Raw genomic sequence first — 24,378 nt, forward strand, 5'->3', positions numbered from 1 at the left:
CAGGAGTGTGGGGGAGTATAAAGAAGCAGTATTCATTTAACCCAGGGAGATTGCCTCGGAGGATGAGTTGGAGACAGCCAGACAAACCCAGGGCTAAGTGAATAACCTTGAATACTATGCTAAGGAGTTTGAACTTTATCTCGAAGGCACCTGGAAAGCCGTACACGTGTTGTTTGGATAGGGGATGTGACTAGATCTGTTTCAGGACAATGACTTACATGGTAAGCAGTGTGGTGCTGGTGGTAAGGCTGAGGCGGAGAGAGGAAGTTAATTTTTAATCTATGTCTGAGATGATGAGTGAGCAATGAGAATGGATTTGTGATTTACGAGAGTAAACCACTTGAGTCAGAGTTGAAGGAACTCTCTTATGGATAAAGTGCATAAGGAGGTCATGGTGTATAGATTGCAATGCTTAACTTTTGGCTCCTATGAGGAAAGAAAGTGATGGGGTTCAGGACATGCTACCCCTTGGCATATTGAAAATCTTAAGCTAAAGAAATTTGAGATGTAGCAAGCACAGGAAGAAATTTCTGACCTCCCCCTGAAATGGTCATAAAACCCTCATGTGAGAGGTGCCCCCCTACACCTGGCAGAAAGGAGCATCCTTGTCTCTGAAGACAGAGGGACACCGAGAGGACTCTGACCGAATAGACCTTACTAAGTCTCCCCCAGTTTGCTGCACTTGGTTTATACTTTCTGTCCTATCACATTTCTCCACGACTTTCCACCCTTCATCACACTTCCATAAAATCATTCAGGTTTAATTGCTTCCTTGGGTCTTCATTTCCTTATGAAGGCTCCCATGTTGCATAAAACTCATATTAATTAAATCTGAAGGCCTTTCTCTTGTTAACCTGTCTTTAGCTACAAGGGCCCCAGCCAAGATCTTAGGTTAGCAGGGGAAAAGGTATTTCTCCTTCCCTACAAAAGCATTAAAAAAAAAAAAATGGGCTTTAAAATCACTAGACCCTCAGCTCTGGCTCTACCATTTCCTAGCTTGCTATGGGCAAGTTCCTTAAGATATTTAAGTCATTATAAAACATACACATTAATATTAATATCACAGAGTTAATGTGAAGGGTTGAGATGGCATGAACACTACCCAATAAAAGCCAGTTTTCTTATTTTCTGTCCTCTCCCAGGTACTTAAGTATATTCTTGAAGGTTAAGGTTGTCATATAAGTGTCCTTGAGATTTAGCATCATTATAATGGTTTTTAGGTTATAGCTAAGGGTTGATGAGAAAATAGTGACCCTGACCCTTCCCTTTGAACTCAACAAAATTACTTTCTAAAGTTTGCACTTCAGTATTAGAGTTAGATTATATTATTTGATGTGTATGCCATGCCGTCTTTGGTTTGTTCTGCCCCTCTGGAATGCCTTCCTCTATCCCTTCCAACTGGCTGGTCTAACCTGTAAGACTCAGTTGAAATATGACTGCCTTCAAGAAGGCTATCTTCCCCTCTGTCCCAGGTAAAGGTTTGCCTTCTTCGTGTTCCCATATTACCACATATTGCAATGTACTAAATGCAACAATAGAGCACACTGTGTTAGTTTCCACACTATTTGTTAGTTTCTCCCTAGAGACACAAAAGGGCGAGAACTGTGTATTGTGAACTATGTCAGTGTTTCCTCAGTTCCTACCCTGAGCCTAGTACATAAGAGACAGTTAATAAATATTTATTGAATGGAGAAACAAGTTTTAAAAATCACCCACCTACCCATTCCAAGTGCTTACAAATTATATCCATTTTCCTATTTTAAATCTCTCATGTCCTGCTTACCACTCTGTCTTTCTCCTCAGAGAAGCAGCTTGAATGGCTCTGGAGAAACTGATCTTGGAACAAAAACCTGTGATGCAGCCTGGCTCCACCACAATTAGCTGTGAAATCTTGGGCAAGTCACTGGATCTCTTGCTTCCGTATGTGCAAAAAAGGAATAACTGTGGGTTTGTAACAAGGATTAATTGAAATACGATGTAAAAGAGACTAACAGAGTATCTGACATATAGTGAGTTTTCATCATTTATTGATTACTTATTATTTGCTTTTGCTAAAATTTTAAGTTAGAACATAGTTATGGAAATGAGAAAGGACTCGTCATGAAAAATTTGAGTCTTTCATGCAATTAACTAGATTATTCCAATCACCCAGACAAGTCTGTAAAACTGGCTTTATTTTAGGCTCTCCTGTTATCACTAGCACCAGAATGAACCTGTTAACAAAAATAAAACAAAGTAAAACAACCCAGCCTCAAAGTCATTGCCAGTCATAAATAACTTGAAAGTTATTTAAATGAAGATATATTGCCTCTATAATGGGGTGCTGTCTATAAATCAGGAAGAAAAACAAACAAATAAAAGACCCATTAATGTGAAATGCTGACAAATCTGGGTTTTCAAAGGCCCTACAATTGGTATTTTCAGAAGCTCTCATAAAATACACAATGCACTGTGTCTCCCAAACCCCACAACTAGAGGAACGCACTCAAAACTTTGAGGATAAACCTGAAAGTAGTGAATTCAGAGGCGGATGCTCGCAGAGTCAGGGGAAATTTTCACCCTTAACAAAGAAAATTTGTGGCTGATTTTTAGTTGCATGAACTGTAGTCTTCCGGGCACCAGAGTGTTTAGCACCTTTCCTGCAAATTCGTCCTGGGAGGCTGTAGAAAGGATGTGTTAGTATGATGCTGCCATCTACAGCCAGAGTTTTCCATGTGCATTCATAAAATAATGAAAAGGAACAATTCTAGGGCTGTCCGGTTAGTACACACTTGAAATAATCTTTCTGGTCACTTCGTGGAGTAGGGAGGTATTCATTGGTTCCAAAAGAATTCTTGACGGAGGGTTCTTCTGATTACCAAAGGAATCCATTTTAGTTTCACCTCAAGAAAAATCTCGTACAAAAGATACTTCTACCTCACATGAGTTTTTCTGGATTCCACAGCATAATTTCTATCAGAAAAGAAAGTACTAAAGACATCTTTTTTAAAGAATTATGTTTGTTACTCTAATGATGATGTGAACTCACTTTAGAGTGAAGTTGTAAAATGATCAGACATAGAGAAATGATTCAGCCCCTGGGGTGCTGATAACCAGAATTTCCCAGTCCTGCTCCCTGACCATTTTCCTTGGGTTTTGCCCTTTCCCTCCTGTCCTGACGGCAAGCAGAGGAAATAAGATGAGAGCAGAGGGCATCAGCCTTTTTTTTTTCTAGAGAACAATGCTGCCTCAGTAAGTAGCATCCAACTAAGATATAAATCATATTTGTAAAATATAGAACGTTCCCAGAAATAACCAACCAATTTTACAAAAATGAAAATCACGCCCACTATTTCTAGTCTCTATTGTTTTTCCAAGGCTGTTTTTCCTCAGCTAAGTATTTGATCTTTGCTAACTGCCCCACATTTTTTCTGAATTTTTCTTATGTCTTATTATGAGTCATCTTATTTCCCTCAGGCTAACTTTGCTTCGTGTATGTCTCAGTGTTCACTTAAAAACAAAAGACCAAAAATCAATGTTCATAATCTCTCTAAAATATCATCATATGAGTTAGTTTATTTACACCCTTACAATGTTTCAGTGTAGTTTAGATTAAAAGTTCAGCTAGTTGTCCAAAGGTGGATAAAGTTATCATAAGCAATTTATAAGCCATATTAAAAATACCAGTTTGTTAATGCCTTTCTGAGGGACAAAATATATACAATTACTTGACATTATACTTTTGATCATCATAAGCAACCCCTTGTCTAGACCACTCTTCACTCTCAGTCGGCAGATGAGAAAAATAAGGCATGCAAGGGTTAAATGACTTATTCAAGGTCGTTTCAAGTAATTTTTACGAACATTTAGAGAAGAGGTTCTTATCATTACAGTCTGTACTGAGGTCCTAGCAAGGATCTTCTCTTTTTCACCTCTCTCGTGAGTGGTTTACTTCAAACTTTCCATCTGTAAAATGGGTGTCAGTTTCCCACATTTAACAGTGAGAGAATAATTTATGACAACCCATTCGATTCCTAAGGGATGGACTGGGGAAGAAAAATGTAATGCCATACTGGAAAGTTTATATTGGAGTGTTAAAGAGAAAAGGTTGCATCTGAATTTTCAAAGGTAGTATTATGTTTTTATAGCCGCACTAGTACAAGTTACTAAAAAGTCATTCGATGCACTAGTAAGTTACTCAGCTTGTTTATAAAATAGTTAAGGAAAGATTACTAGCGAGCTTATTGCAAAGGCTTAAGTAGAAAAATCTAGTTAACTCATAATCAATCTTATGAAATGCTTAGGATAAAAATATAAACTTCTCAGTTATTACTGTTTATCACTTTGGATCATACCTGTGCTTTCTCAAAACATAAGCAGGGTAATAGGGTTTTACTCGTTTTTTTGTTTTGTTTTTGTTTTTGTTTTGTTCATGTCTTGAAGAGAAAAGACAACATTATTCCTCGATCACCTTCAGATGTCTTTTCCTCTGGGCTCGATCATCCCATTAGAATTCTAAGTCAACAAAGGGAAGAAACAACTTTAAATGACCCTAACTATTGAAAATAAATTCAGAAAAACATGAATTCTCCTCAGCCTTTGATTTACCTTTCACTGTACTGCAAAATCATCAAACACACATACTTTTAATTTTTCTATATTATGTAAACAAAAGATTTTCAAGTGGGATTTAGGAGATGGTGGATTTCAAATTAAACTGAAAATGTGCCCATAACACAGCAATTATTTCATCAACTCTGAATAGTTTAAATTCTTACAATGGAACCAAGTCTTGAATGGAAAAAAAAAATGTTTACATAATACTATACCCAATAAACAGGAGCAAGCAATTGGTGTACTGTCTACACACTTTCATTTTGTTTTTAAAATACATCTATGGTGATGGTTTTACAACTCTATGAATATACTGAAAACCACTGAATTATACAATTTAAAGGGTGAATTTTATGATATGGGCATTAAATTTCAAGAAAGCTGTTTTATTTTTATTTTTTTAACTTTTTTTATTGAGTTATAGTCATTTTACAATGCTATATTTTTAAAAATTTAACTAAATGTTCTGTAAGAAAATCCTGCTAGGAAAGAATCTCCGATCTTTTCCTTGTTAGCATCATATTTAAAAGTGTTATACGCAAGTGAAACCAACAAAATAAGTGTTCATTGCTGCCCAGATAAGGTGACATTATCTGTTAAGATAGGATATCTTCTGTGCTGTAGTCGTAACTCCCAAATTCTAATCTGAGAGACTCGTGTGAAGTTCCCATTGAAATCAGTGGCCATTACACTACAAAGCTTAGAGCACAATTTGGCACATTCTGCAGTATACTTACATTTTTAAAGGATTCTCTGTTATAACTTTCATCTGTTTTTGTTTAACTGACAAAAGGATCAAGCAATATCTCATCATGATATTTCTTTAAAGTAAATTGGGATAGAAACATGAAAGTTACCCCAGTACAGACATACAGATTTGAACTCACTGAAAGTTTCTGGAAATAAATATTGCAGGCACACTCCGTTTGGACTTTGGAAGGAGGAGTAGATAGAAGGGTCATTCTTTTATGGAAAAAAAAAATGGTTTTGATAGCATCAAAGAATCTTAGAGTCAGAAAGCACTTTAGAGATAATTTGGTTAAATCCACTGTTAGTCGAAGAGTAAAACAGAGAATGGGTCTCTCGATCCCTTAACCAAAGATTCTCCTTGTCTCCTTCCCTAAACTACTATTATCTTTGGAAAACTAAAATTTGTTAGGTGTTCTCTGGTATGTTGTCTTTTTTTCTTTAAAAAGAACTGTATGTAGAATAATCTCATGCACAGCAGGTGTCTAAGTGTTTTAAATTATGAGCTAGTTTCCATTCATTTTTACTGTCTTTTCATTTAACAGTTTTGTGAGATACTTTGTAATTCATCTCATGATGGAAAAATTGTACGTGGTGAGAGTAAGAGGGTCAAGGAGAGGATCAAACAGCAATCACCTCTCTTTCCAAATTCTGCTGTGTCTCATGAAATCCCAAGAGAGTTCACAAAATCAGTCATTTGAATGAACCAGGAAAATGAATACTATCACACTCTGCTACATAGAGTGTAACTGGAAACAATCGTTCTAGAAAACAATTCCACAGTTTCCATCAAAAGCCTTAAAAATTTGTTTTATAGTTTGAACTAGTAATTCTGTATCTGGAAGCCAATTATATAAATATCAACCAAGATCCAGAGACACAGCTTTGCAGAGAAATGTTTGTTGCAGCATTACTTATCACGAGAAGAAGTGGTAAACACCAATCTTTCCATCGAAAGATTAAGAATGTGATAGTATATTCATTTGATAATCATCACTGTAGCTAATAAGAGAAAATTTAGAAGAATTTAATACAAAATTATTATGTGATATAAAGGGTTTTAAAAGCAGAGTACAAAATTTTAAATATGGTATATATTTTAAAATACAAAAACCTATGCATAGAAAAATATATTGGTTGCCTTTGGGTAGTAAAAATATGGGTGGTTTTGCTGACATTATCCAATTTTTAAATGAAAAAAATATGTATTGCTTTTACAGTAGAATATCTTTAATAGATGCTATTATTAAGACAAACATAAAACGAGCCAGCCAATCAAAGACCAGTTCAGAAAATAGAATCTACCTTTAGAATGAAGTATTTATAGGCTTTGGGTTCAGATGCCTTTCCGCTACATCACATTATCCGATGCCATCATCTCTCATGTTGTTGCCAAGTGCTTTTCTTCACAGGATCACGTACGGCTAGTATCTATCATAATATATAGATCTTTGAGATTCTAAAGAATACCATTCACTCTAGAGCTTATAAATACTTCATTCTTTTGATTCACTTGATCAGACTGCACACGTCTCCCCAACTTGGTTCGGGTGGAGAGGCTCCCCTGGCTGCCTCCTGAGAGGTCTCCTAATTCAAGACAGTCCCTCCTTTGCTGCACATGGCAAAGCCCTGTTTTCTCTTTGTACTACAGCAGCATCCAAACTCACACCAAAGCACGAGGGGCTGTAATTCCTCATTTCACAAAACCCCAGGTTAACCAAAGTTGTTACACATAGAGCTGGAAGAATAGCAAACACTTTAAAGGTAACAGCAGCTGTCTGAAAGGATAATAAAACACTGCTTTAAACAAAAAAGCAGCTCCTCATGAGCTACTGCGTGAAAATGTTCTTCATTTAAAGAAGAGAATTTGTGAAAGGGGATTTCAAAATTCCTGAGTCTCACCTTTAGAAAAATTCCCCCTGTTGTTTACACTTTGGAATAATAAGGCCAGATAGAAGAAGCTTTTATTTCTCTGTCAGCGTGATTCATATTCCCAGCATTTAAAATGAAGAGGATCTTTTCCCAACTAGCTCTCAATAAGACAACCATGAAGGCAAACTGACAACGTGGGTTTCTGCTGTCAGAGGTTCGCACATCAATCAGCGAGACTCCAGATGGCATCTGTTTTCAGTGATCACGTCACTTACCATCAACATCACGTTAAATCCTTGCAGTAAAAATGGGTTCTTTTCCCCACATTCACAAGCGGATGATGTCTGATTTCATCCTCAGGCCTCTCATGTTGGGACGAAAACAGTGCAACAGTGTCTCCTGCTGCCTGTTAGCCTGGTGACATGTGCGCACGGGTGGGACTCTTCCTAGTGAAAAGAAATGAAGACTTCATCCTTGGCAGAATCTGACTTCATTCCAGTGTATACTTCCTCTGCCCTCAACTACTGTTTTGAATTTCACATTGCTCATTATCTCGGCTATTCGAACTCTTCCATTACCAACCAATTTCTCACATTCTTTTAGTTTTTCACTTGTTCGCTCCCGTATTTGCCCTGCTTAGCACTCCTACCCTCACCTCGTGAAACCAATAGAAGACAGTTCAGTTTGGAGAACAGTTACATCAACCGAAGGATCTGCATTTTAGATGCCAGAGAGAAAATTACTGGTGTCAGGATATGTCCTTACTGTTTCACAGGTTTGGCATAACATTCAGTGGGAAATCGTTCTGGATGAGTGCCACTCAAACCCGCACAAATACAAGTTGGCTTTTTAGTATTATTTCAGATCCTCGATGGAGGGGAAAAAAATGTATGTCTGGGAGCAATCACACTCAAGCATATATCTTCCCCGATGCAATTTTGTGAATCCAAAGTGATAAAAAGAAGTTGTGACTTTTGACATTACTGAATAAATTCTTAGGTACTGTTTGAATCAATCAGGTTACTTCTTTCCCTGAAATAAATCCAGTATGTTTACACTCTTACCATATGTTAAAAGAATGCATTTGGAAATCTCATGATGAGTTAATTTATTTTTTTAAAAAAAAGAAGGCAGTGGGTTGGGGGAGCTCATGTAGAAAACTGCAGTTCTGATCACTTTTCTAATTTGGAAGATCTGTTCCTGGGGAATGGCTCATTTTTATTGTCTCTTGTTTTGACAAACAAAATCTGACAAGCAGGGCTGCACCCATCTTAGATGCTAAAGTAACTGCCTTCGATGCAAGGGTAGTATGTTCCCTATGTGTTCAGAGTTAGTTGAGGAAAGGCAATTACCTTCCCTGGTCTCAAAGTCACTACTGAGGTAGGTAGAATAGAAGACAACATCATGGTACATTAACTCCTCCTGTTCGTCTAAAGGAGCAAAATAGCTCTTTGCTCTCAGGTCAACTATAGATCTGGTTTTCCACTTCTCTGTTCTGATCTATAGCATTTATTATCTATTTTGGTACAGAATCATGTCCAGTCTTGAAGAGTCCCCTAATTGTTCCAGAAGGGCATATCTTACTTCCAAAGCAGGGCTAATTTTAAGGGTGTCCCCTCAACCCAAAGTACACTCATTGAAGTGATCTCTTTCTCTTTGCCTCAGAATTCTCAGTGAGAACACTAACAGGCTTTACAGAGTGTTATGGAATCAACTTGTTAATATTTGTGCAGCTCTTTAGAAATATAAAGCACTAAATATTGCACTGGATAGCATCTTAATAAGATAATTAACCAACCATTTCTAACTTGAAACTGTGTAAGTATGGACATGTTTAACTTCTGAATATTTTATTCTTTCTTCCTTTTATTGGCTTAAGCATAATACTGAACATTCTGATGACTCAGTTGGAGTGAAAGAAAAAGAGACATTTTTAGTTTGAATAAGAATTATCTTACCATTTAACAGTATCGTCTTCTCTCAGGATACAGAATGTTTTTTCATTTTAACACGCCATTTTTTATGCCCTGAGTAGAAAGACTGTCAAAGGTAAACACCTGAGCTAATCTCTAGTTAGGAAAGCATTTGATCACCAGCTTTGCTTTATTTTTGAACCAGGACACTCTTTAAGAAGACCATCAGCCCCTCCCAGGGCGGAAAGTGACTACTCATTTCTGCTGTATACTCAGCTAAACCTTCTATTGTGTGTCCCATTAATAATTGTATTTGCTTTTGTAGTATGTACTATCTCCTGATCTCTGAGCTCATACCTATTATAATCCTCTCTAAATAAATAACATTTAAGTTCCAATCCCCATAGACCTGCGGCAGAGACCATTTCCCTCCATTTTTCTAGAACTCTAGGACCCAAGCATACAATGAGATTCTAAAACTATTTTAAAACAAAAGTTAAAGTGGAATAACAATTAGGAACCACTAAAAACTCATGTTTAAATGCATTTACTGGTCTTTTTTTTTTTTTTTCCTGGCAAGTTGTGGGGTTGAAACCGTAAATAACTCTTAGTTTAAATTATATTGAAGACAGAAAAGCAGAAAATAAATGAAATAATTTCAAATAAGTAATGAAAAAATAGAGAAAAATCTTTGAGATTTTATTAAAATAAAAGGCTATCTCATTTATCTTGCTGAATGTTAGGTTAAATGTTATATTACTATAATGTTACTCTTAAGAGAGAGTTCATTTTGTTTTGTATCCTCAGTGCTTAACACACAATGCCTGGGACAGGGAAGGCACTTAATAAATATTTGACAAATGAGTGAGAGAATGAATGAATGAATGGCAAATGTACTCCAAATATATACTGAGTTTATGAGTAAATCTGTACGTTAACTCACTGATGTTCAGTTATAAATGCATCTGAAACAAAAGATCTAGGAGGTGAATGTAAGGAACCATAAATCAAACACCCTTAACCTGGACTCCTTGAAACTAATCTTAGACTCATTTGAGAGCAAGTATTTGAGAGGGGATTTGGTTGAAGAAGTCATTATGGAAGAGAGGAAGGGCAGAATCTGAGGTGTTTGGAAGGCTCTAAGTAGATTCTTAGGTTAAAGTTGGCAAACTTTATTGCCAACAACTCTTTGACGTTTGTTTTAAACAACTTCTAATATTATTTCACAAACCTTATTCAGTCTATACCATATGCAAATAATATTTCTAAGTAAAGGATCGTATTATTTCTCTAAATTAAATTTCATCTTAAAAGCCATAACACGGGGGGAAAAGCACAGGGAAGCTGAACTTCTTGCAAAGACGGAACACATTTGGATTTCTCATTGAGATCAGGGTCAACAATACCCCCAGAAGTGTGTTTATTGAGGGCAATACAGAAAATCTTGGCATATGTTATCAATTTGGGAACAAGTACATGTATCTGCATTGGCATCAGGCAATTTGTTAGTCCCAGAGGCAGGATGCTAAGTGATGTACTAACAAGGCAAAAATAAGAAAATCATTTAGGAAGCACATCATTAGATTCAGAATGAAAACACAACCTCAAATAGTTTATACATAAAACACACCACCTTGTGGAATGAAAGCTAAACACTTTACTACTTTCTGCCAGTTGTGAATGATGTCACCACTGTGATTCCACAAAGAAGAAACTTTTTAGCGCCAGATGGTCACCATTCTTCCTCTCTGGTAGCCCTAGGATTCATAAGTGCGTATAATTCTTGTTCAATTCAATTGTATAAAAACACATTGCCCTTTCTCACTGACATGGGTGGTGTTTTATCTCATTACTCTCTTCAGTCTTTGCTAATGTGGTTTTCTACAGGATTTATTCTTTTGCTATAGTGATCACAAGCTTTGCCTAGATAACCAGAACAGACTTTTAGAAACCTCTTTTATTTTAGTTCCTAAATGGGGTCAGAGATTTTTTTTAAAAAAAAAAAGGTTTAGTAAACTCTCTTACATTCAAGCAAAGATACTGCTTTACTTCTTACCTACATGATGAAGGGGTACCCACTAATTAATGCAGAAAGAAAAGAGTGTCTAATTTCTGTTTGTTAACATTTATAGACTAAATGATCTCAAACCTCACTATTTCCAAGATATTATGGAATTAGAAACCATGTGTTTTAATTTCTTCATTTTTTAAATTAGGAAATCAAGTCCTAGAAAGGCTAGGTAAGTAAGTCATCCAAAGTTACACTATCAGTTTACGGATGAGCTAAGACCAAATCCCAGGCTTTTTATATGCTCTCTTCTACTACATGACACAATATCGCCTAGAATAGAGTGAATTTTTAAATGAGCTCTCCAGATTGACAAAAGTCATTATGCTTAGCAACTATGCTACTTACTCAAAAATTCACAATTTCTTGTGATTTTTATATTTCACATCTTAAAAGGAATGGTAAAATTTCACTCTGCTGAAAATAAAATGCTTTTATGTACTCCTCAATTGCAATGTTTAAAAAACGTGCATTTTTACTTTGAGACTGGCTTTGTGGTACGTGTATTTTTAAAACTGGGGAAATGGAAACATTTCTGATTTTTCCATTAGCTGTAAAATCAGTGTATTTGTTTCAAGATGAGGAAGCACTATAAGTATTGAATCTGTTGCACACACGAATTTTTCCAGATGCTTGGCTGATCTATGTTACACAAGTTTGATGACAACTATCTTGCAATTTCTAATTGAAGGAGCTTTAAGTAATTGTGCTAAAGCCATGTTCAGTGTGTATAGCAATGAAGAAGCCCAGACACAGAGGAATCCTTCACTGGAGCTGTTAATAGAATCCAAATTCTAGTTTGTAAAGGAGCCAGCTGCAACCCACTTGTGATATACTACATGAAAAGGCACAGATGAATTTGATACAAATGATTTATTTTTGAAAGCAGAAATCCAATATTCAAATTTCACACTAGCTGAGTTTTTTTTTAAAAAAAAGTAAATACATCTTTGTATTTAGCATATTGGACTATCACTTGAAATAAGAACACTAAGACTCTTTGGCATCTTAAAAATATGGAACATTGAGTACATATAACTTCCTTCATTTGAAAAACATTTTTTTAATGGAATTAGAATACCATTTGTATCACATCCTTTGTTTTAAAAATTGGGTATAAAATTCAAAAAAGATGTTCCTTATATGATTCAAAGCTGGTAAACACTATGTTCTATATTCTCAGTTGAATGTTAAAATATGAATTCAAGTACACTAGGTTTCTTGGGAAGAAAATGTACATATTTGTCAGTGAAGGGGAAAAAATGGATCATATTAAATATCTCTTACTAAACTTGACTTGGACTAGCCTATGTCATCATTAATTTATTCCTTTTCTTCTTTTCTCCTCTTTCTCCTCCTCTCCTGCCCACCCCTCGCCCCCATCCCTTCTCCCTCTTGGTAGTATGGACAGTTTAAAGGAATGATTTTCAAACTATGGATTTTGATCCATTTATTTGGTCCTGATCAGAATTTTTTCAAATGACATAGCAATATCTTCAAAAGTGCATTACACATAGTGAGGATAACTGCTCTGAGTCTTAAGATAAAATGTATTTCTTACCGTGAATCATGGTTTTAACAGTTTGAAAGGTACTGATTTAGAGTAAAACAACTATGAAAAGCATTGCTAATTGTCTTCAGCCTTCTGTGCACGTTTCTCCTCTTTGGTTTCCTTCTTGGTAACCCTTGACTCTTTTATCACTAATTATCACGAACTGGAATTTATTTTTCACACTTAAAACTTTGCAGAAGAAAGAAATATGTATAGCAACAGATAACATGTATGAACATATATATTAGTATTCTAATGTGTAATAATACTGTATACTAACAGATAATGAAGGAACATGTGGTTATACCTCCTTAGAAGTCAGGCTTACCTTTAGTACATAACTATAACTAGGAGTTAGGACATTTCATATTATTTCTATGATTTTCATAAACCTTCTACAAGTCTTGCTGTGACTTAGTTTCCTAGTATATTTGGTAAGAATAATTCCTGCTGCTAATTCCAGAATCCCTGGAAAATTAATTTTAGCAGACAATAATATGGTAGGCTGCTCTGAGCAAGATTAGAATAAATACTTGGATGGAGAGACTGGCTAGAACAGCAATTTTAAGACTTCTATTAATTCTCTTAATTGCACATTCTCTTTCTGATTATTCCTTAAAATATCCTTTAAAATATTTCTCTTAGGTAAGATTTTCTTCATGTGTTTAATCCTCCCATTACAATCTAAGAGGCTTTTTGCAAATAACAAGCATGACTTAAGAGTGTTCAATATCATCTTAAGGCCCAGAAAGAACTCAATAAACGGATGTGACTTAAGAAATGTTTATAATAAATAATTTAATCATGGTGAACAATGGACAGATGAAGAGTTAAAATTTACAAGGAGCTAGAAACAGACTCTACTGACCTTAAAATAAATGCCATAAATCAATCAGGAATATAGACAAGAAGAGAAATACAAAGAGGTGGGGTTAAATTGTGCTAGTTTGTATTTAGATAGAAAAAACTTTGTTTATAGTCTGATATATATTTGAATGTATTGCTGATTTTTATGACACAGAACTTTACTAATTCCTGTCTAATTTCCTTCAGTTGGATGCTTCCTTGTCATTGGGTACTAAAGGTCCCTGCATTATAGTCTTTGCTAATATTAAGTTAGAAGATAACGTGTCAAACTACCTACCCAAAAAAAATCATGCTTGTCTCCAAGAGCCTCATCAAGTTAAAAGTGGTAAGTGAATTTGGTTCCATCTACATATGGCCGAACCAAGATGAGATATGACAAAAATCAAAAATGTTATTACTGTCAATGCATTCCGTGGGAGATTTACAGAGGCCGGTAGCAAGGTCCACATCCAAATTGGAGTCCGTGCTTGGACAGGGTGCAGACATCAGATTTAGTAACTGGAACTGTTTCATCAACTACCACCCCCGGACCCCATATAAGACTCAATATCAGGTGGCAAGAAAAATTCCCTATAGAGCAGGATTGGTGTATTGCCATTCTATAGGAACGGCGATCATGGAAAGTTAGTTTCCTTAGGGCAGGTCATCAGAGGGAGGATCTGAGCCTTAGTAACAACTTTTTAGGCAATGAAGTTAGAACTTAGGTTTAATTCTTCAAAGACAGTTATCAAGAACGCAGCCAGAAAAAACACACACATTATACTAAAAAGTAGGGGGAAATATACTCAATAGAAAACTCTTAACGCTCATTTTGAACAAAGTAGAGCTGCCAGAAGACTGAGACGCTGGTGAGAAGATGGGCCACAAAAAGGACTAGAGTGATAGAGCCGGGATTTAAAATGTACCATCTTTGTATATGATGATGGCCTGGTTTTAGTTCATTATGTACTTTGAGTAAAGTGGAAAGAACTGGGGCTTTGGATTTATGTAGACCACAAGTTCCCAGTCTAGCTTCCATTTGCTAGATGTGTGGTACTGGACAAATTAATTAACCTCTCTTAGCTTTTGTTTCTGAAATGAAAAAATAATATTTGCATCTTAAGTGCTTAGTTTAGCATAATTTCTGGCATGTAGTGGGGGATCTAAATGAGATCTATTATTGTTGATTTTAATAGGGAAAATAGATTTATTTCTGTAGTTCTGTTCTTGCCCGTGATTTCCCTTGTGACCAATAATACATATTTTTGAGATGTCTGACCAGAGTCTGAAGGCACCATCTGTGGCAGTTGTTCTCACTCATTAACTCCAATAAACTGAGCCAACCAAATCTCACAGTGGTTGGTACCCTTGAGAGCTATCTTAGTTGGCAAAGGATTATTCGATATTTCATAGCATTTTTGCTGGGGAAGGTAGTTAAAGTAGGTGGGCTAAAGTAGCTTTACTTTGTGGTGCTATGTGGCCAAATTACAGTGATGATTTATTTGTAAGTGCTTTTCTCATTATTAAATGTTCACAATAATGATGATAAAAAGTAACATTTACTTAACATTTCTGGGCTCTATCTACTATATCATGCTCTCCCTGAAGCTCTGAGTAAAGCTCACACGTAGATAGAAATTGTGTCTAAAGGAAACAAGAATTATGAAGCAAAACGAAACAAAACAAAACATTCCTAACTGTATACATCTAAATGAGCAGGGCCCCCTGCAAAGGAGTTCCCTTAGGAAGCTATATAAACGTTCTAACAATCTTGCCATTGCTCAAAACATTTTTGGAACTTCTCTTCTGGAATTGCCTTAAGTCCCAGTTTATGAGCCATACGAAAAAGTCAGACTCATTCATTCACAGTCACACATAATTTTCACCTCTGATAGTAGTCACCCAGCTTGATTACCCATCTTGACTCTGAGCAATTTTGCTACTTTCAAAATAAAACCCAACCTCAAAGGGTAAATACTTGCCACTATCTCGGAGACCATATCACAGGTTCTGAACGCAATCCGTAAAATAATTCCAGAATTTCAGATGCTTGAATAACATCTTCCATGTCAATGAGCTTGCTGAGGACAACTCTCCTCAGAATAGAAAGTTGTAATGTACTTTTTTTAACTGTTTCATTCAGCAAACAGATATTGAGTGCTAACTATTGTCAATTTGTTTATTCATTCATTCATTCAAAAAGTATTTACTAAGTATCTGCTGTGTGATAGGTGTTGGGTTGTGGGTCCAGCAGCAAGTAGGGCAGACATGGCCAGTACTCTTATGGAAACTTCGTCTGGTTTGGAAGACAAATATTAAACAAGTAATTACAGTAATGAGAAGAGTAATGGGAACATATTTCAGGGAGATCTAAGCTAGTCTAGGGATAGGGTCAACTTTTCTGAGAAAATGGCTTTAAAGCTGAGATTTGAAAGATGAGTAGGAGTGTTCCAGGTAGGGGAAACAGCGTGTAAAAGCTTGAGAGCAAGGAAGCATGGTGTTGTAGGAAATGAAAGAAACTCAGTATGGCTAGGTGTTTGGGGGAATAGCAAGAGAAGACTGGCAGAGGGCAGACCATGCAAGACTTAATAAACTGTATTAAGGAGTTCATACTATTTCAGTTGTACACACAGTGAAACAGAGGTATGCAACTCTGGCTGCAGAATGAATTGGTAAGAAGAGAGACCAGAGGTAGGGAGACCATTTAGTAGGTTGTTGCAAAACTTTGGAGAGAATGATGGTACTAGATATGGAGATAAGTACATGGATTTGATAAATGCTCAGAAGGTAAGAGCACTGGGACTTGATTTATTGGATGTCACAGATAAGGACAGAGAAAAGTTAAGACAGGACAACAGAAATGACTAAGTCTGAGGAATGGAAAGACTGAAGAAAAGTGAACAGAGCCTAAGAGAATTATAGGACACAATTAAAGAGGACATAGACTGTGGGAGTCCCTGAAAGAGAAGAGAGAGAGAAAGGGGTGGACAGAATATTTGAAGATATAATGGCTGATAACTTCCCCAGTATGATGAAAGACATAAAAATAAACATCCAAGAAGCTCAAGGAACTCCAACAGCATAGCAACAGCATAGCAGCTCTAGCAGCATTGCAGCATTATTTACAATTGCCAAGGTACAGGAAGCAACCTCAGTGTCCATCAACAGATGAATGGATAAAGGAGACGATGGAATACTACTCAGCCCCTAAAAAGAATGAAATTTTGCCATTTGCAACAACATGGATGGAATTGGAAGGTATGCTAAGTGAAACAAGTAGGACAGAGAAAGACAAATACTGTATGATATCACTTATATGCAGAATCTTTAAAAATGCAACCAACCAGTGAATATAACAAAAAAGAATGCAATTCTGACATGCTACAACATGAATAAGCCAATCACAAAAAGACAAGTCCTGTATGATTCCACATACATGGGATACCTAGAGTAGTCAAATTCAGCCAGAATGCAGAGTGGTGGTCACCAGGGGCTGGAGGAGAGGCTGGGATTGGGGAGCTAGTGTTTAATGGGTATAGAGTTTCAGTTACAAGATGAAAAGAGTTTTGGAGATGGACGGTAGTGATGGTAGCAAAACATTATCAGTGTATTTAATACCACTGAACTGTACACTTAAAAAGGGTTAAGATGATAAATTATGTATTATGTGTATTTTACTACAATTTTTAAAAATTGGAAAAAAAGCAATTGTGAAGTAATCTGAACGCAGAATCCAAGATTATTTATGATTCTCCCCAATCTTTTTTTGCTCACCTCAGATCCAATGAAAAAAATTAAAGCCATTTTCCTTTTATGAACTTTTTCCAAAGCATTCAATTTAATTGTCCATTTTCCTCTTACTATTTATATTTCATATAACAATAAGTAATGGTTTACATAAAAATCAAATTATGTAATCACAGTAACAAGTATACCTAGCATAAACAGGTTGAACAAACACAACAGATTCTTGGTAAGCCTGCCATTACCTAGTGAGAACAAAAATCCTTGTGTGTCCTAGGCAGCGGTATATTACCCATATGCATTCTGTGTGCCATAAGCATCAGTATGTTTTATAAAGGTAATGGAGAGTACCAGTTAACCTGCCTTATGTTGGTTAAATAGAAGTCAGTTATGAGAGTTTCTACTTTAGAGCCAGGAGATGATCAGGAAGAAGTCAGATTGCAGTAGGCTGAGAACGTAGGAGGTGAAGGAATGGAAAAATTGAACTAGACCACTCCTTCAGGAAGTTTCACTGTGAGGAAGGAGAGTGTAGTAACTGAAGACAGAACTGTAGTTGGTGGATAGATGAATACATATCATTCTTAAGATAGAAGAGAGTTCAGTGAGTTTAAATACTAGAAGGAAGAGCTAAATATAATGAAAAAAGAGACGATCAACAAAGGCTTCGAAAATTAGGCAGGAATGGAATCCACTGCACACATACAATAATTAATTTCAAATAATACAACTTTTTCATTGTAATAAGAGAGGAGGAGAAGACGGATATGGGTGCAGGTAGGTCTCAGGTTTGGTGGCACAAAGTCAAAGGTGTTTGTATTTGATAACATCTATTTTTTCTGAGAAGTTAGAGGAGCCATCTGCTGAGAGTGAGGGGAAGACAGCGTTAAAGGTTTATGGACAATGTAAGAGATCTGAAACAGTTGTTGCATAGGAGGGAGGAAAATGATCACTGAAGAAACACAGTAGGATTGTGACTCAGTGTTGAGGTCCTAGTTGAGACAGGTAAGCACTGTGTTATATGTTGGGTTGAACAGAGTTGGAATGGAAGGAGGAGGCAAAAATAGGTAAGACATAGTCCCTGTTAATCAAACGTGGAAGAGATACATATAAAAAATTTTTTTAAAGAGTAGAATATGTAAATGATGGCATATTTTGAAAATTAGTCAACTAGGCCTACACACAGTAAGATGAATGAATCTTAAAAACTTAATGTTGAGTATACCATGCATGGCACAATAAATACACACAGTAAAATTCCATTTCTATGAAGTTTAAAAACAGATAAAACTAAATTATATATTTCAGAAACATATACATATATATATGCTAAAATATGAAAAAAAAGCAAGGGAGTGATTACCATAAAAGTCAGGTCATGGCTACCTCTGGGAGAAAGGAAACATTATCTTGACCTGGATAATGGTGTATTTAGTCAAAGTTTAATCAGGGAAGCAGAACCACTTTGGGTTAGAGAGAGGGATTTATTATAGGAATTAGACTATAGATAATAGTAGGAGGAACTGGGCAAGTGAAGTTCTTCAAGAGAGAGTACGAAGATGGGGGAGTTACCAACCGGTCTATCCATGAAGCCCAGCACGTCCAGCTGCTGAAACATGACTGCAGAGGAATAACTTGTGGAGAAGTCAATGGGAAGCTATTGCCTCTGAGGGTCTGCAGCCAAACATCCGGTAATCAACCTGGGACCATTGTTGGGAAGAAGAGCTGCATGTGGAGCAGAGAAGAGCAAGGACAAGTTAGAACCAGTGACCTTCAGAGAGTAATAGATGCTGCTTCACTTCCTTCCTCCCAAATCTCACACAAGCTGCTCTTTTGGCCAACTCTAAACTAGAGCCATTCAGGGAAGGGGATTCTGGGAAACACATTTCCCAGAATAATCAATTTGAAAATAAAATGATCCAGCACGGGTGGTTACATGAGCTTTGCTTTATAATTATCTGTTACATATTTATGGTTAAACACCTTTCTGAATTTGTTATCATTCACAATGAAAAGACCATCAGTTAGTCAATCAAGCAACAAAAGAACAAGAGTGTCATTTCAAATGCCATGTATGATGTGTTCCTATAGTGCTATCAAGAGTATGTATACAAGTGCTATGAAACTAAAGGAACAACTTTGCCTAACAGTGTCAGGAAAGGTTTCACAGGGAAAAAAACAATAAAAATAGTAACAAAAATAATTAGCTACCATTCACTGACCACATACAATAAATATGTCAGACATTATAATATGCTCTTATATCACTTTATATACTTTTCACAACAATCCTATGAAGTAGTTATTATACTTCCCATTTTGCAGATTAAAAAAACTGAGGTGAAGCGAAGTAAATTAACTTGCCCAATGCTACATCAGCTAACAAGAAACAGAGCAGTAATTTGAACCCACATCTGGATGACTCCAACTACTCTTAGCCATCATACTATACGATCGTCCATCTAGTCTTGACAGGTAAAGAGAATATACCTGGTGAGCAGACGGAATGGCACGGGCAGAACTGGCAACGTGGAAGAGTGCTTGCAGAACACTGAGAAGGTCAGTGTGGCTGAGGAACGTCTGTGTGGAGGATGGTGAAATAGGCGATAGAAAAAAGGTGTAAAATGTGTTGACTTTTTTTTTAACGTCATGATAAAGCGTTCTGAACTTATCCACAGGGGACCACTGGTATTTAATTAGTGGGAAAACAGCACAGTTAGATTTATGTTTTATAATTTTGGCAGTAATTACTTAATAGTTACATAACCCTTTGTATATGGCGATACATAGAGTATTCGGACAATTCTTTACTCCTTTTTTTTTATTATTTTTTATTTTGAGGGGGAGATAATTAGGTTTACTTATTTATTTTACTTTTTTTTTAAGAGGAGGTACTGGGGATTGAACCTGAGACCTTGTGTATGCTAAGCATGCGCTCTACCACTTGAGCTGTTCCCTCCCCTGACACTTCTTTTCTCTTTACACAGAACTTTCAATTATATTATTTCTTTCGATTCTCACAACTAACTAGCCTATGAGGAATGCAAATAGGTGCTTTATCCCCATTAAATGAATTTTAAAACTGAGTCTCAGTAAGGCTAAATAAATTTGTCCAATGTCACTTGGCTAATAAGTGGCACTCTAGATAAGAACTCAGGTTCCTCTGACTCCTTGTTTTCTCCTCTTCTTCCTACATCATATTGCCAACCTTGACCCAGGCACAGGCAAAAGTAAGGACAACAAAACGGATCTAAATCCCCAAGCATTTTCCAGTGAGCTGTAGCCAAATCAAGTGAATTTTCTATTTCTTGAATTCTAGGAGCTGAGAAATGATTGCAATCATCTTTTTTTTTTTTTTGAGAAATTAAATTTTAGCCATGGAATTTCTATTTGATTTAAAATTACATGACTCATAGATATGTTTTATCTAAATCTAATGACAGCAAATTGGTTCATAGTGGGAATACAGTAATTCTGGATAAACATAAATATGGTGCTTCAAAATGAGACAAAGTTTTCTAATTGCAATGAACAAGAGAATAAAATTAGTCTCAATTGCCAAATGAGACATTGTGCCAGGAATTTCAAGAACAGGGAAAAAAAAAAAAAAAGGGAATTGTATTCAATATGGATGCCAGGGAAAAAAATGCTTCCAGGAGGCTCTCAGGCTCTCCATGGGAAATCAGTTCCTTTAGTTCCTTAAATCTCCGTATCCATTACTTTCATCGACACTGAGAATTTCCTTGATTTTCAAATTCCTGGTTTAGATTTCTGATTTCCTTTATTAAAGCTCTTGTCATTGCTCTGAAATCTCTTCAGTTTATAAGGTCTGAATTTTTGAAGGTCTCAAGGATTTTGTTTTCCAATAATATCAAGTGTTTCCCTTTAATGTAACCAGCGAGGAAGAATATAAACAAGAGCTGGACAGGGGCCACCTGGCATCCGAAGAAATTGCACCCTTTTCTTTTTCTCTTGCTTGTTGCCTCCTGGAATCTCTGCCTAAGAAAATGCCAACATTTCTATCCCAGTAACTTGCTGGGTCTCTAAAGGGACTGCTGATGTGAAGCTTTCCAGGATCCCGCGAATGATAACGATGAAATTCAGAATCTCACCAGAAGACAATTTTTCTCAATTGATCACCCTCCCAAGGACGTTATGAATGCATCACTTTCCCAGAATAAGCCACAGCAAAGCAACATGGAAAGGTGCCACACCAGGCTTCTGTCCCGTCCAATTTATATACTGGTTTTCTGAATTGGCTTTTCAGCTATGTTAAGTCTGCGTTAATTTTGTCTCTCCTCGACAAACTGCTTGAGGAAGTCTGAAGATATAAAAATAAAAAATATTGCAAAGACAAATAAATATATATCTTTGTTTTTATTTGTTTTATTCTCAAAGGATTCTTCCCCAAAGCCATCAAAGTTTAAACACATTAACTTCTCATGCTCTCAAAAATTTGGGATAGGTGTGAAAACATCATGGGATTCAGGTATCTTACCAGAATTGGTGCTTTCACCACGAAAGCTTTCTCTCTTTCATTGTTCTCACTTGGCTTGGAAGGTGCTGCTTTATACTCAGCCAAAAATACTAAGCATTTAAGTACTGAATATACTGTAGTATGTGATGCTGGCTTCACCAGCCTATTGGCTCTCATCCATCAGAATTCAAAATGGAAAATGTACCTAATGAAGGTTTATACATAATTTCTGGGAAACCTCTCTGGATTTAATTTTTGAATTTTTAACCCTATTATTCATTTCATATAAGTGGTCCCAAAGAGATCTCCGTAAGTGGCCAGCTTTAATTTACACACCTCAGGGATTCACAGCACTATAAGTGGAGGGGCTGGCCCTGGTCTTAAAAATGACAGCTTGCTTGGTCTTAAAATTACAGGCAGAATACAGTAGCTTGAAATTAACCGAAATGAACAGAGCTATAAATTTGACCTCCTGTTTATTTAGCTACCTGAGAGGTTGTTTTAGCTGCATCTGATCAAATACACTAGCTGAATTAGATTTAATCCATTGTTTAATACAAATTCCTTAGGTAGCAATAGACAAATTGTCTAAACGTCTTGTCTTCTCTACACGCACAAATGGAGATTATGCTCCTGGATTCTGTGATGAAATACTAAACTCCCGCTTCTGTGGCCACCACCCAAGGGCTTAAGTCTTCTTCCTGTGTTCGTGGCTTAGGAAGGCAGGTCTTTTTTTCCCTTGTACGTCTCCTTGTTTTACATTGTCTATAGCAACACACCCTCAAAATACTTATATGCTTTGAACGGGAAAAAAAACCCTTTACTACTTACTGAGATTTATAAAAAGAAAAGCAAATATGGGTTGACAGTAGGGTAGGTAAAGCGCTCCATAACCTAGGTTTTTGTAGCACAGGGAATAACCCGAGTAAAAGGTCTTATTCTGGATACTTCTCTGCAGCCACATGGCCCACTTCTCCCATCAATCTACTCTAGATCCTTTCCTGGTCAGTCTGAGAATGAGATGATGTTAGTCCAACCTTTCCATCTTTACAGGTAAGAAAGGACTTACGAGTTAGGCTTTTGGGCTTTGACTTATGCTCTGCCCTATGTAGTTATATATTAAAATCTTACTTATATCTTTAAAAATGAGTTAATACAAATGAAGCATTAGAACAGTACCTAGTACACAGTACTATGTAAACAGCTATTAATATTCCAACTCTTCTGTGAAGTCTTCCTGATTCTCATCTGGCCACTCCTCCCTGTACAACCGTGTGTTTCTTGGTTTTGTTTTCCTATTTATACTTATGTTGAAATTAATTGTTTGTTTTCCCCTCTCCGTCACTAGACAGTAAGCTATTTGAGGACAAGAGCCATGAATTTTCTTTGCATCCTCCTCCTCCCCAGTGCCTTGTCTTGGTCTAAAATGAAAAGACTGCTAATTATTCCTCCAGAAAAAAAAATGTATTTATTCAGGATCAAGAAAGAATTTCAATTCAGGATCTGCAACTGTGGCAAGCCACATGCAAGTCCCCGCACACCAAGGAGAAGAGAATACTTTTAAAGAGGAGAGAAGGAAGGGGGAGCGCTATAGCCAACAGAGTCCATTGGAAGAGCTGAGAATCTGAAGTACGGTGGCTTTTCATTGGCGAGTTGTGACAGTCTCTCACTGGCTGTGCTCTTGCCAGTCAAGAAGAGCATGTCTTTCTTCTTCCTGTTGGGCTCTGCTATTTTTGTAGGGCATGAGAGCTTCTCCTCTGGCCCCTTGACTCTGTTTTTTGGTGGGTTTTTTTGCAGGTCATTATATATATTTTTCCCCGCCTCCCCCCACCCCATGGTGGAGAAGGTAATTAGGTTCATTTATTTTTTTTTCAGTGGCAAAAATAAATAGTTTTGTTTTGTTTTTTTTTAATGGCAGTACTAGGGATTGAACCCAGGACCTTGTGCATGCTAAGGATACATTCTAGCGCTGAGCTATACCCTCCCCTATATATATATTTTTTTCTTTTTTTTTAATTGAAGTATAGGTGATTTACAATGCCTGATTCTGTTTTAATTGAGGTTTTCTGTTTATTAATTTTTACAGTAGCACATTGCTTTTCAGGCATTACATCCTTAAAGAAGTGTTCATTGATTTAATTGCAATGATGACCTACAAAAGCAGTGGGAAATTATCAACAAGTGTAGACTTCTCTCCTAGACCTGCCTACAAAAACTAATAGCCACCACATTAGTTTCTTTATGCCCACAGTTGGAGTTGCAATACGATTAAGCAAGTGGCATGGTCAAATGGCAGGAACCAGAAAAAGGTGATTGCAAAACAACAATGACAAAATGCAGAATGGGATTAACAATGGGATTAATTTCGACTGGAACTCACTAAAGCAACAGGCAGATTGAGACAAGATTAGGGACAAGGATAGATTTAGGTAAGTGAGTAGGGCAAGCTGAAGCTTGGTTCAGACCCATTTGCAGGTAGCAAAGAAAAGCTGCAATCTTAAGAAAGCATCTGAAATAGCTTCCAAGTGTTGCATTAATCGGTGATTGTGGGATAGGAGATAAAAATTAT

Source organism: Camelus ferus, chromosome 16 (assembly GCF_009834535.1).
Source record: "Camelus ferus isolate YT-003-E chromosome 16, BCGSAC_Cfer_1.0, whole genome shotgun sequence".
Taxonomy (NCBI): Eukaryota; Metazoa; Chordata; class Mammalia; order Artiodactyla; family Camelidae; genus Camelus; species Camelus ferus.